Raw genomic sequence first — 13,975 nt, forward strand, 5'->3', positions numbered from 1 at the left:
ATAAAATAAGGTGTAAAAATTCACTAAATATTATTTGAGTTTATCGCTTACATTTTAATTGGAGACCGCACCGGATAGAAATAAAATTTGATATGTAGATTTATTTGTTATTTGGCATGGTCTCCAAAATAAATGTAAGGGATTAACGTATCAACTGATTTCGTTGCAATAAATAATCACGATAATGCAGTTAGTTTGGTCGAGCATTTTGGATAGCACGTGTTGTGGATTTCTTTGAAAACAACCATACCATAGGTAATCTTGTTTCAAGTGGGAATTGAATTAAATTAAAGTATGTTTTATTATTATTATTAGGAACACACTGTTGATATATTCAAATTATGAACTTGTGAAAATTGTTCAAAGACTGTTTAAAGCAGAAAGAAAATGATTTATTTTTGAACTTTGAAATTTCTTGAATTTTTGTAACCATGATGAGTTATTATATTATAAACGCATCACTACCTATTTTGTAAGGAAATATACTGATTTTTGTTTTTAAAGCAACACAAAACATAATTCATTTACTTTTTTATTCTAATATTATTTGATATACAAGATGAACTAGTGAACTATTAGTACACAAATTCAAATTATTGATACTCATTCTATATTATAAAAAAAATGTCAGCTCGACGCCTTTGTGGCTGTTCCAATCTTTGATTACTTTTTCTGTAATCAAACAAATGTTTTACTAGATTTGGCGTTTGAAATTTTGAATATTTACGGTGGCATTTGTGGAGTTTCGACACATCTAGTTTATTAAGGCATGCCATATGGGGGGATTCAACAAATTGATTAACATCCTGTTTTAAAAATGTCTTCTTTGCTTATTTTGTATATTTACGTCAAAGCACAGGCATTACTAGTGAGCATTGGCTCACAAATATTTTATTTTTTATCATTAGAGTCTTCTTATTTTTCAATATATCTGGTCATGCATACTTATTACCTTACATTATCTTTTCACTAAAGCCCTCTCCAAAATAATGAATTTCATGGCCAATTGGACAAGGGTTTTGGAGTCACACATGTAGGTCTTACTATTTTAGCAAAGTTAAAAGAAAACTACAAACCAAAATAGATAAGATATTCACTAAATATGAGTATAAGCTTACGTTTTTATGAAAACAAGAAATCACATGTTGGACGGCATGTCTTTTTGTGAATAAAAATGCTACATATCATCCATTTACCAAAAATGATCAATTTTCAATATCAATGATGGTTGTTTTCAAATATGTGTGAGACCTGACTCAGGAAATTGCAATGTTAGTTTCATTATATTAGATTTAAGTGTTCAAACTAATGATTCATATGAAAATCAAATGATGAGGGAGGGTATAAATGTAAGGTTATTTTAAAGTGATGTGATGATTTTATCATGATAATATCATGTAGATGTATGTAGAATTGAAAAACGAATAAGATTTTTTATTTAAGGAGGTTGAACAATTGACCTCTTAAAGATTGGAAATAGATGCTTTAATTAAATTTATGGAGAACCCTATGAATCTGTTTTAAATAGAGGGAAGTGGAAATGGTGGGTTCACTTAAATGGCCATATTTTTCTTAAATTTCAATGGAATTGGCAAAATGTCGTACACTTTTTCTCACAATAGCACTAGCTTTTTAATTTTAAGACCAGATGACTTTTCAGAGAATGTTACTTAAAGGTAGCAAGGGACAGTTTGGCATAAAGTACCTGTCAATATTTCTGTAAAAATGAGAGTTGCTATACTTGAAGGTTTATTAGTATTGTTAAACTTCATGAAATAATTATACCCTTGCTCTGACAGAGAAGGGGGTATACTATTTTACCCCTCTGTGTCTTTCTGTCCATCCATAACAAAAATTTATGTCACATTTTTCTCAGCAACTATTTATTGCAGATGCTTGACATTTTAACACACTATTTGTTTAGGCATGCCACATAGTGGGATATATATTTGTTGAAATCAGCTGACAAACTCCTGTTAAATAACTACTGTTAATTTTAGCCTACCAGGTAAATTTTTATCAAAGATATCTCAGCAATTATTTATCGCAGGTGATTGAAATTTTAACACACTATTTGTTTAGGCATGCCATATTGTGCAATGTATTTCTGTACCAAACGGACGTCAACTTCCTGTTAAATGAGGACTTTGTTTATTTTTAGCCTAAATTTTCAAACAAATTTTCATAAAAGATTTCTCAGCAACTATTTATCGTTGATGCTTGAAATTAATTTTAACACACTATTTGTTTATCTCTTGAGATGTATTTATGTACAAATCAAATGCCAACCTCTGTTAAATGTCAACTTTGCTTAATTTGCATATTCACATCAGAGTGGGGGTATCATTAGTGAGCATTTGCTCACATATATCTTGTTCTTAATGATTATCATTAGTTCGAGTGATGTCTCTTGTTGAAATTGATATGCAATATGTAGGCCCCATATGTTAAGTACATGAGAAAGAAGGAAAATGCTTAACCTGTGACTATGACTGTTGTGTTGACTTTACACAGTGAAATTGAAAGTTACAGAGGGGTGTTAAAATAAAACGAAAAGTAGGTGGATGGGACATTGTAAACATACACCGACGAGTTTCTGATGTGATGGTACAACATGCACACATAACGAAAGGTCAACCCTTTGCAGGGTAATAGTTGGGGAAGGTCTGAAAAGCTTAAAAATCATGAAAAATTAGCAAAGTATGATAGGGTCAAAATATCATAAAAACCAGTATGTAGAAAATTTTACAGGTTTTGACTAGTAAATTCTTCAATAATTGGTGATTGACCCAATAAAGAGTGAATTAAATCTATTTGTGCAAAATGGGAACTAAGGAAATTCTAGTTACAGAGTTGCGAAGACATATATCCCCTGGCTACAATGAATTGTATAACACCAACTGTCCCGTGCCACTTATGTCAATTCAAACTTGCAAATATGTATATATAATGAAAATTACAGTGCACTTTGATAAAATTTTCAACTTCACTTAATACTGTTTAGAATCTTTATATTTCTAAAATTGTAGTAAATAATTCTTCAACCTTACTGTATATTATTACTTTTGTAAATCATTATATATCCTATCAAAATATGCCCCCAAAAATACATGTGATTGCCATGTGGGTAAAAAAAATTATGGAATTTGGTTTATGTATACGACTGCCACATCAGTTTTTTTAATTGGAGTGGCGTTTAATCTGAATAGTTATGTAATTGTCATTTCACTTTCAATAACTTCAGATATCTTGAAATGAACTTAAAGGAAGATATATTTAAGAGATAATAAGAAAATAAGAGAAAAAAGCTCATTACAGAGATATAGTCCAAAATCCCACTGATGATGTCATGAAACAATCTAAACACTTTAAGTTAGTAAACAGGCATAATGTCCACATTACATTTCAATATGAAACAATTAGCAATCCCAAATTCAAATATTTTCTTTGGTAATTGCTTCAGCTTTAATTAAATTTGTTCCATTTTCCAACCATCTCAAAAGGGGAAAAACAATAGAATCTACAAGTGTAAAATTGTGATTCTCCTTTTTATAATTTTAGATGCCAAAGAGAGCTAGGATTGATGATAAGCGTAGTCGCCAGAAAGACAAGTTGAGAAAGAGACAGAAAAGACAACAGAAGGCTTGCTCCTCTGCCGTCACACCACCAGATGAGACCACAGAGTCTGTTGTCCCTTGCGGGTCAATGGACGGAGCTGTGTCAGCCCCCCCTGGTAATCTTCCAGGGTTTGGTTTGATGGGGTTGCCACCTAAAGAGGAAAAACCCCTGGCCAGGATGCAGGCCTCGCCTCGAGTGAAAATGCATCCACCTGCCCCGAGGTTGCCATCTCCTCGGGGAAGTCGTCTGTTTGTCAAAAACGTGACAAAGGCACCGTCCACTGACTCCCCAGCGTGGGTTTGTACTCCAGCGAGGGTACCTGGGCATGATGAAGGCTTTAAGCCTTGTCCAGCAGGTCAGGCGCAGCTGGACTCCTCTGTGCTAAGAGAGTCCAGCAGTTTATCAAAAGATGAGGAAATAAAGACAGTATCAAAAACAGCTTCTGAATGTAAAAACAGTACTGACTTGGTCAATGTAAACTTGTCTTGTGAACAAAGAAAGTATAGTTACATGGAAAAAAATGAAGTAAAATATGCAGATGAAATTTTGAATGAGATTGAGATTGACATAGCTGAAAATAGTTACATTAATGAAAACGTTGTGAGACATGCACATGAAACTGTATATGAGAATATTGACAATCATCAGAGATACCTTGTCCAAAATAGTGAACGTACTCAAATGCATGAGATTCAGTGTAATGTAAGTGACACAAATTTTCAGACATCTGTTCAAGGTTCATTTCATCAGGCACATCCCATGTTTGGTGACAATGCAGGTACTCAATGTGTTGCTAACAGTTTAGCAAGTCTAGCTTTTGAACAATTTAAAAGCAGCAAACTTTGGACTACACAGGATATGAACAAGATACTAGCAACAGGTGATGAGTTGTACACATTTTTGCAGAGAAGTTCTTCAATGCATAGTAGATATTTACTGGTAGATGAATTACCCCAGTTCTTTGAGTGTTTCAACAGGGCTTTTGAATTCACAACAAATTCAACGTTAGCAAGTATTATAAATTTGTCTGGTAATGAACCATGCTATGCTGACTTCAACGCATACCATTTGTATGAGGCGTTACAATTAGCTTTGCTAGAATCAAATGGGTGTTTTGTGTGCTTTGGGGGAAATACATTTCTTATTGGAAAAACAAATGGATTTTATTTTACATTTGATTCCCATTCAAGATCACCACAAGGCTTATTTAGTTGTAGTGGGAAAAGTACAAGACTTTTGTTCCAAAACGTAGAGCAATTATTAGAACATATTCAGAAGCTTGCCATTTCTATGGGGTTCTCGGGCATTGTTGAATGCAATATAACGGGGGCAAAATGCCATGCAAAAAAGTTGGAAGAACAAAGCAAAGTTTGTTGTACTTCTACAGAACAAAGTGGAAAAATTGAATGTGAGAAATCAACAGATTACGATAGTGATGATGTAGATGATGACGATGATGCAATAGTATTTATTCGTAATGAAGAAAACCGATTTCGATTTTTTCCCCTATCAAATGCTTTGAAGGAAGAGTTTTGCAATGAGCTCGGAATACACTATGCTCAGAAAGAAGGTAACTCAGTTGGAACGCCAAATAAAGAATTAGGAATACCTAATTTAACCAAACCTATCACGGGAGATGGAAACTGTTTTTTCAGAGCAGTTTCATATTGTCTATCGAGTACAGAAAATCACCATCATGTTGTTCGCAGCGCAATATGCAATCACATTCTAAAGAATGAAAACAAATTTCAATCATGTTTGAGATCTAATGAAGCATCAGTCAAAAACCACGTGTCTTCAATGGAGAAAGACGGGAATTGGGCAACGGAAATCGAAATTTTAGCATTGGCTCATATGCTATCGGTCGATATTTTCACATTTTCAAATAACAATTGGCTCAAATTCTCAGGACAAAATATCTGTGCATCTCTCAGAACAAAACAGAATGGTTTATATTTAAACCACCAAAATCAAAACCATTATGAAGTTGTCCTTGATGTTGGTGAGTTATCGGTTGATGTTATAAGCAAAAGCAAACTTGGCTCCATGTACGTAGAAACTGATAACAATTGTTGTCGAAGATCAAGAATTGACAAAGGAAAAGAAAAAAATCAATACAAAAGGGAAATGTATCGAAAAAAGTACAACGAAAATTTGGACTTCAAAAATCAAAAGCTTTGGAATGCCTCGCTGAAGTACAAAGAGAATGAAAAATTCAGAATCTCATTAAAAGAAAGCAATAAAACTAAATATCAGAATGATCAGACATTTCGAGACAAAGCTAGGCTCATGAGTAAGAACAAAAGTCGAGTACAATACAATGACCCTGATCACAGGAAAAATGTATTGAACAAAGCAAACTCTAAGTATCGGAATGATACGACATACAGAGAGAAAATTAAGCAAAAGGCGGTTTTAAAGTACAAGAAAGATAGTGTATATAGATCGACCTGTGTGGAGAAGAACAAGAAAAAGTACAAAACTGACAATGTTCATAGACAAAACGTCAAAACTAGAAGTTCTCGGAAATACAATACCGATCATAAATATAGAGAACAAATGAAAATGAGAAGCTCAAAAAAATATCAATTGAATGAAAAACACAAAGAAAATGTGAAACAAAGAAGTATCAATAAATATCGTTTGGATGATGCTCACAAAGAGAGGGTTAAAAAAGCGAGTATTCAGAAATATAGATGCGATGAACAATTCAGAGAAAAAATCCTTTGCAGTAGTTCATTAAAATACGAAACGGATGAAACTTTCAGATCAAAGTCCCTAGAAAACAGCAAGCGTTATTACCACTCTAGTCCAGATATTCAGAAAAAGAAAATACAAAAGTCCAAGCAAAGTAGGTTGAACAAAAAAATCAAACTTGAAAACCTTAAAGAGGTTTTAAATCTGTTCAAAAAAAATACAGCTCGGGGTCCAGATTTTGCATGCTGTTGTTGTCATCGATTGTTGTTTCAAAATCAAGTACAAATTTGCAATAGAGACGTGTATTCCAAGGGTGAAAAATCGAGAGAAGTGGCTGGTGCTTGTATCAAAGATACGTTTTTGCATCAATGTAAAACGTCGTGCTCAGAAAATTGTGCAAACTCATCGCTTTGGATATGTTACACATGTCACCGAAAGATAATGAGCGGTGAAATCCCTCCCGAAGCAGCAGCTAATAACATGTTTCTTGAGCCAGTCCCTGAGGAACTTTCCAGCTTAAACAATTTGGAACAACATTTGATTTCCTTACATATACCATTCATGAAAGTCATGGCTCTTCCAAAGGGTGGGCAGAAGAATATTCATGGTCCAGTTGTTTGTGTACCATCTAATTTGAAGAAAGCAACATTTTTACCTCTAAAAGAGGATGAAAACCTTTTGCTTCGAGTAAAATTAAAGAGGAAACTGAGCTACAAAAGTTATTATGAATATCAATTCATAAACCCAACTCATGTTCTCACTGCACTTGACTACTTGAAACAAAACAACAAATGGTATGCCGGAATCTCTATCAATAGAGACATCGAGAGTAATGAAACTGTAGAAGATTCTGAACGAGATGAAATTCAAACATCAAATGAAGATACTGAACAAGTTGAAGATCAAACACCAAATGAAGATTCCGAACAGATACAAATAGCTGTAGACAGCTGTCTCCAACCTGTAGATATTGCACAAGAAGTTTTGGACCATTTTTTCGATGATGTCTTCAATATTGCTCCTGCAGAAGGAAATAATCCAGTACGGATGCTTCAAGAACAAGGGAACGAAGCAAAGACATTTCCTTGCCATTTTCCTTCAGGACAGTTCTCATTTGATCAACAAAGAGATAAAAGATTGACACTTGCTAGATATTTCAATAACAGGCTGATGAATGCAGATAACAGATTTGCAAAAGATACAAACTACATCTTCTTTAGTCAGTATATGTCTGAACTAAATCAAGTAATTGAAAAAACGCAGATTTCTGTTCGGAAGACGGTCACCAAAAATGAAAAAGGGAGATTAATCAATTCAGATATGCTAAGAAATCCCGAAACTCTGTCTAAATTGTTGAGGAACGATGAAGCAATTAGATTTATGCAACCGATAAGAGGTACACCAGCATACTGGTCAGCAACTCAGAAAGATCTTTTTGCTATGCTTAGACAGCTTGGAATTCCAACATGGTTTTGCTCGTTCTCTTCAGCAGAATATAGATGGAATGATGCCATCAGTTCTTTACTAAAACAACTCAATGATGAAAGAAATCCGGATTTGTTAGACTGGACAGAAAAAAATGAAATTTTGCGGAGCAATCCCGTTACAGTGGCCAGAATGTTTGAACATAGATTTCGAATCTTTCAGCGGGATGTTATCCATTCACCGTCAGAACCTATTGGGAAAATAGCCGATTTCTTTCAAAGGGTTGAATTTCAACAAAGAGGTTCGCCACATATGCACTGTTTATTTTGGGTGGAAAACGCACCAAAAATAGATGTTGATGGTAAGGAAGCTGTGGCTGAATTTATCGATAGATACGTGACATGTGCTGTGCCAACTGAAAATGAAGATTCTGAACTAAGAAAAATTGTACTGGATGTTCAACAACACAGTAAGAAGCACTCAAAGTCGTGCAAGAAAAATGGAACAGAATGTAGATTTAACTTCCCCAGACCCCCATCACAGCGTACATTCATAACAGAAAAGCATGATGACGACGATGACGATGAAACTGCAGAAACTCAAGATGTACACCAACGTAATTCAACATCAAACCTTACCTCCAAGTCTCAAGCAAAAGAAACTTTATTGAGTGTTTGGAATAAGATTCAAAGTGATTGTGATGGATATGAGACAACAGAAGATATTTTCGAGGATCTCTCTCTGAATCAAGACATATACCAAAATGCAATGAATGTTTTGTCAAAAAAATTGACAGTTGTCCTCAAAAGGCATCCAAATGAATTATGGACAAATCAGTACAACCCATGTCTTCTTAAATGTTGGGATGCAAATATGGATATACAATATGTTTTGGATCCTTTTAGTTGCATCGTATACATCGTCTCGTACATCTCTAAATCAGAAAGGGAAATGGGAATGTTATTGAAACAAACAAACGTTGAAGCCCAAGAAGGAAATCTGGATGCCAAACAAACATTAAAAAAAATAGGATCTGCATATTTGACGCACAGAGAAGTTACTGCGCAAGAAGCAGTCTACAGAGTTTGCAATCTAAGAATGAAAGAAGCTTCAAGGAAAGTAATCTTTATACCAGTTGGAGAAAACCCTACTCGTATGACAAAACCCCTTTCACAAATGAGGCGAAAACAAACGGATGATAACGATGATTTACACGACGAAAATGACGAGGATGACGAAATTTTCATGACAAACATCGTCGAAAGGTACGAAAACCGACCAGACAACAAAATGTTTAACAACATGTGCCTAGCCGAGTTTTGTTCTGATTATCGCGTCCTTGCCAAATCCCAAGTTCCAAAAGGAGGTAATGAAAATGTCTTTGAACTTCAAAATTCCAAGGGATATGTTCAAAAGAGAACGAGAACAAAACAGGCAGTTGTTAGATATCCAAGATTTAGCCTAGAAAAAACATCTGAGAAATTTTATCAATCTCGACTACAGTTGTTTCTTCCCTATCGGCATGAAACACAATTAAAACCGGAAACTTTTGATTTGTACGAGGCATTTCATGAGAAAGGATTTGTGAAATTACATGGCTCGAGATCAGTAAAAGCAGTAAAAGTAATTGTGGAAACAAATCATGCTCGCTTTGCTCAGAATGAAAATAACATAGATGAAGCTCAAGAGATGTATGAAAACATCGGAGAACCAGAAGATGCATGGGCAAACCTATGCCCCGAGACAGAAAAAAATAGAGATGAATGTGCCATGATGAAGACAACACAGAAAAATTCCGAAGATCTTGTAGAAAATATACCAGATATTGACAGTAATTTTAACAAACCTGATGTGCTGTACCAAGTACAACAACTTTGCGTCTCTAATGAAGAAATGTTGAATATTGTGCAAAACTTGAATGAAATCCAACAAAACGTGTTCTACTTTGTGAGAGACTGGTGTGTCAGAAAAATAATAAATGAAAATCCAGCTCCCTTTCACATATTTCTAACAGGAGGTGCAGGAACAGGAAAAAGCCAAATTGTTAAAGCTATCAATTTCGAAGCATCACGCCTTTTCTCTAAAAGGTTGTCGTCACCAGAGGCTTTATCAGTGTTGCTGACAGCTTTTACAGGAACAGCTGCATTTAACATTGGTGGCAGTACAATTCACAGTGTTTTTTCTTTGACAAAGTTCTTGCCACTGCCATACGTACCATTAAAAGAACAAACTTTAAGTGAAATCAGAGTGAAACTCTCAGACTTGCAGATTCTTGTAATAGACGAAGTATCGATGGTGTACAAAAGACTTTTATACTACATCCATGAAAGACTAGTGCAAATAAAAAAATGCAAAGACCCATTTGGAGGCGTTAGTGTGCTTGCAGTCGGTGATTTCTTCCAACTTCCACCAGTGAAACAAAGAAAAGATGAGAGGCTATACAAAGACAATGCATCATATCCAATTGACCATTGGCAAGATTTATTTCACGAAGTTGAATTGACTGAAATTATGCGTCAACGCAATGATGTTCCATTTGCAAGAGCTTTGAATTTGCTGCGTACAAGAACCTTAGAAGAACCCTTAGCAAATGAAACACTTGACACAGTGAATGATTGTATCAGAGATGGTCCCGAAGATGTTCTTCACGTATACTCCACTAACGATGAGGTAAATGATTACAATTTGAATATGTTAGAAAAAAAATGCAAAGATTTCAAACAGATTGATGCAAAAGACTATCAAAAAGATAAAACCTCAGGAAAACTCTGCCTTAGAGATAAACCATGCCTAACCAAAACTGACAGTTTATCAAGCTCGTTACTATTTGCAGTTAATGCTCGTGTCATGTTGACAAGAAATTGCGATGTCAAAGATGGTTTAGTCAATGGAGTTATGGGATACATTTCCCACTTTGAATACGGAAATGCAGAAAAAACAAATGTTACTGCTATAGCCGTTATATTTGACAGTCAAAACGTCGGAATAAAAACAGGAAAGCGAACTAAAAATGGAAACATGGTATTGATTGAAAGAATTCAAGAAGAAATTCTTGTAAGGAAATCAAATGCTATTGTTAGACAACAGTTTCCATTAAAGCTATCATGGACCTGTACAGCTCACAAGGTTCAAGGGATGACTGTAGAAAAAGTTGTTGTCAACCTTGACAGAACATTTGCTCCCGGCCAAGCCTATGTTGCATTAACGAGAGTAACTTCGAAAGAGGGATTATTCATAGAAACAAACGACAGAGCAAAGTTAGTCAAAAAGTTGTACGCTGATCCAGATGTGAAATCAGCCATGAAAGACATGCAAAAACTAGAACTTGACAGACCATTTGAAGTTCACTCCAACAGCACCATAGTTGTACTTCATAACATTCAAAGCTTGAATAAAAACTTTTGCCCCAAAATGTGACAGGAGATTCACAAATGCGGACGTTGTTTGTTTAACAGAAACATGGTTAAGATCTGATCAAGAAACTGCTCATCTACATTTAGATGGGTTTCAATTTTGCCATCTTGCAAGAATAGAAGCTTATAGCAACAACGATGAACACACGATGTCATTACGCAATTCAAAAGGAGGTGGGGTCGCTTTGTATATCAAAGAAAACAATGAAAGTCAGATTATTCATCATTCAATCAAAAACATTGAAGGCATTGCTGTCAAGTTGTTGAAAAAAAACATAGCCGTAGTGAATGTTTATCGGCCACCTACATTGAACGTTACCATGTTTTTGCGATCTCTTAAATCACTCATAGACACCGTAAGATTACAATGCGATACGTGCATTTTCGTAGGAGATTTCAACGAAGATACAAAGTTATCCGGCCCTATACAAACTTTTATGGAGTACAACGGGTTTAAGCAGATAGTGAATTTTTTCACAACAGAGGGTGGAACAACTTTAGACCATGTTTATATCTCTGATTCCATAGAAGCGCACACAAAAAGATTTTCAACCTTTTACAGTTATCATGAGGGTGTATTTCTATTTCTTTGAAAATCCATACTGGTATGAGTTGCCATGATTATAGTAGAATACTTTATTTAAAACACAATTTTTCAAACTTGCACCATATTCTTATGATGCTTGTTAAATTTGGATAATTTTCACTTGTTATTATTCAAAAGAGTGCAACCAATTCAAACAAGACGGTTTGAAAAAACATAGTTTATAAATCAATATGTCATAAAAATGCAGTTTTGATTTTATGTAATATTTTTTAAGGACGCTGTAAATCAGCGGTTGTATAACCACCGTTCTGATAAGAGTTGCCATGATTATAGTAAAATACTTTATTTAAACCACAATTTTTCAAACTTGCACCATATTCTTACGATGCTTGTTAGCAATAATAAGCTCAAGTCTCGTGGATGTTTATATAATAGTAATTACTACTTGTACTTATTTAAAGGAAATATAGACAATTCAAACAAGACGCTTTGAAAGAACACAGTCTATAAATCAATATGTCATCAAAATGCGGTTTTGATTTTTTGTAATATATTATATGGACGCTGTAAAACAGCGGTTTTAAAGGAAAAAGCCAATGCTGTAGATTTTCCAAAGGAAAAAGAAATATGTGTACAACATATGTAGCTAAATACGAAATTAAAAATATAGTATTTTTAATATTCTAATGCAGAGACTGTACAATAAGATTTAGCAGCAATACTGAAGAGTATTTATTATTAAAAAGCTTATAATAAAGGTTGTTACACAATCAAATTTTAAACAAGTCATGCATAATTTTTTGCAAAATCTGTATATTTTGTATATAACAAATTTTAATGAAAACAGTTCATGTTTTTCTAACATTTCGTCATATTCTCTGTAATATCTTTCGTCCGAATATACGATGTATTGTATGTTTTTTTGATTTTTTTTCAATAGCATGTGTTTTTAAAAAAAAAATATTCTAATATCGGAAAAGCAGGCATGTGCATAACTTATAACTGAATTGAAAAATCAAAGTCTATAATCACCATATGATATGGAAATACACTTGTGTGTGGAATAATATAATAATATAGGAATCATTTTGCACAGATAGGTATACCATACTTATATATGTATAGAGTATAATATAAAAACACGCCAGTCGTTTATACAGAGTTCAAAATGTCTGCATTATATTGTGGATCCCGGAAATATATCCAACGTATTTTAGACGCAATCAAGTCAACATCTTAATGATATGCTCTGATCGCAAGATCTACAACAGTTTATGATTAAGGTATACATTTACTCAGAATAAAAAAAATCCACTGATGATAATGAAAAACCATGCATTGTGTGTTGAAGACCTATCATGGTAGTCTATTTTTCACTTTCAAAAAAATAAGGTCAATGATTACTTTTTGAGATAATGGTTAATGAAAATTTTTTGAAAATTTAAAAAAAAGTCCCAAAAATATTTACCGTATGTTTGACGTTTTCTTAATTGTGAAAATAAGACAAATTGCTGAACACTTTTTAAAAATGAAATACAGTTTATAAATGACAGAAACACTAAACAGACACAAAACATTAAGTTTTCATTCACATTTTTTATGAACAATCCAGTCCGAATTTTTCAGTTTTCAAATTCCAACCCTTTTTTGATTCAATTTTACAAAAAAACTGATTGATGATTATGCTAAACATTTATAGTATTAAACTAGGTGTATTGACCTTACTCTGCAGGCATAACAGTTTTATGAGGTCAATGATCAAAATTTTGAGATATGGTGTCTTTTATCGTTTTTAAGCATTTTCCAAAATTTTTGTAGTGTGTGCCATTCGAATATGTAAACGAAAAAGTTAGATAAAACCAACAGACAATATACAGAATCATGTTGACTTATTAATGAAATTTTAAATCTGATGAAAACAGTATCACCAAATATATTTAAGTGAAAAACAAAAAACTGAAAATGTTGGTCCGACTTTCCTCTGTTTTGTTAAAAGTCAAACTTTGTTTGAGCCTAATTCCATAATATAGTAAAAATAGCTCATGGTTTGTCAATAATAATTGGAAAACTCAAATAAAAGAAAAGTAAGTGAAAAATCAAAAAATTGCTTGTTTCTTTCATTTTCGATTTAAAAACCTTCCGCACAAAATAATAATCCCCCCAAAAACTGTTTGTCTCTTGAAATCAAATGATTTTCCTATAGAAATGTTGTGTAATTATGAGATGATGATCTTTCTTTGATGATCAAATAAATAAAATCATATTCATTTGAAAT

The sequence above is a fragment of the Crassostrea angulata genome, chromosome 4 (genome assembly GCF_025612915.1).
Source record: "Crassostrea angulata isolate pt1a10 chromosome 4, ASM2561291v2, whole genome shotgun sequence".
NCBI lineage: Eukaryota > Metazoa > Mollusca > Bivalvia > Ostreida > Ostreidae > Magallana > Magallana angulata.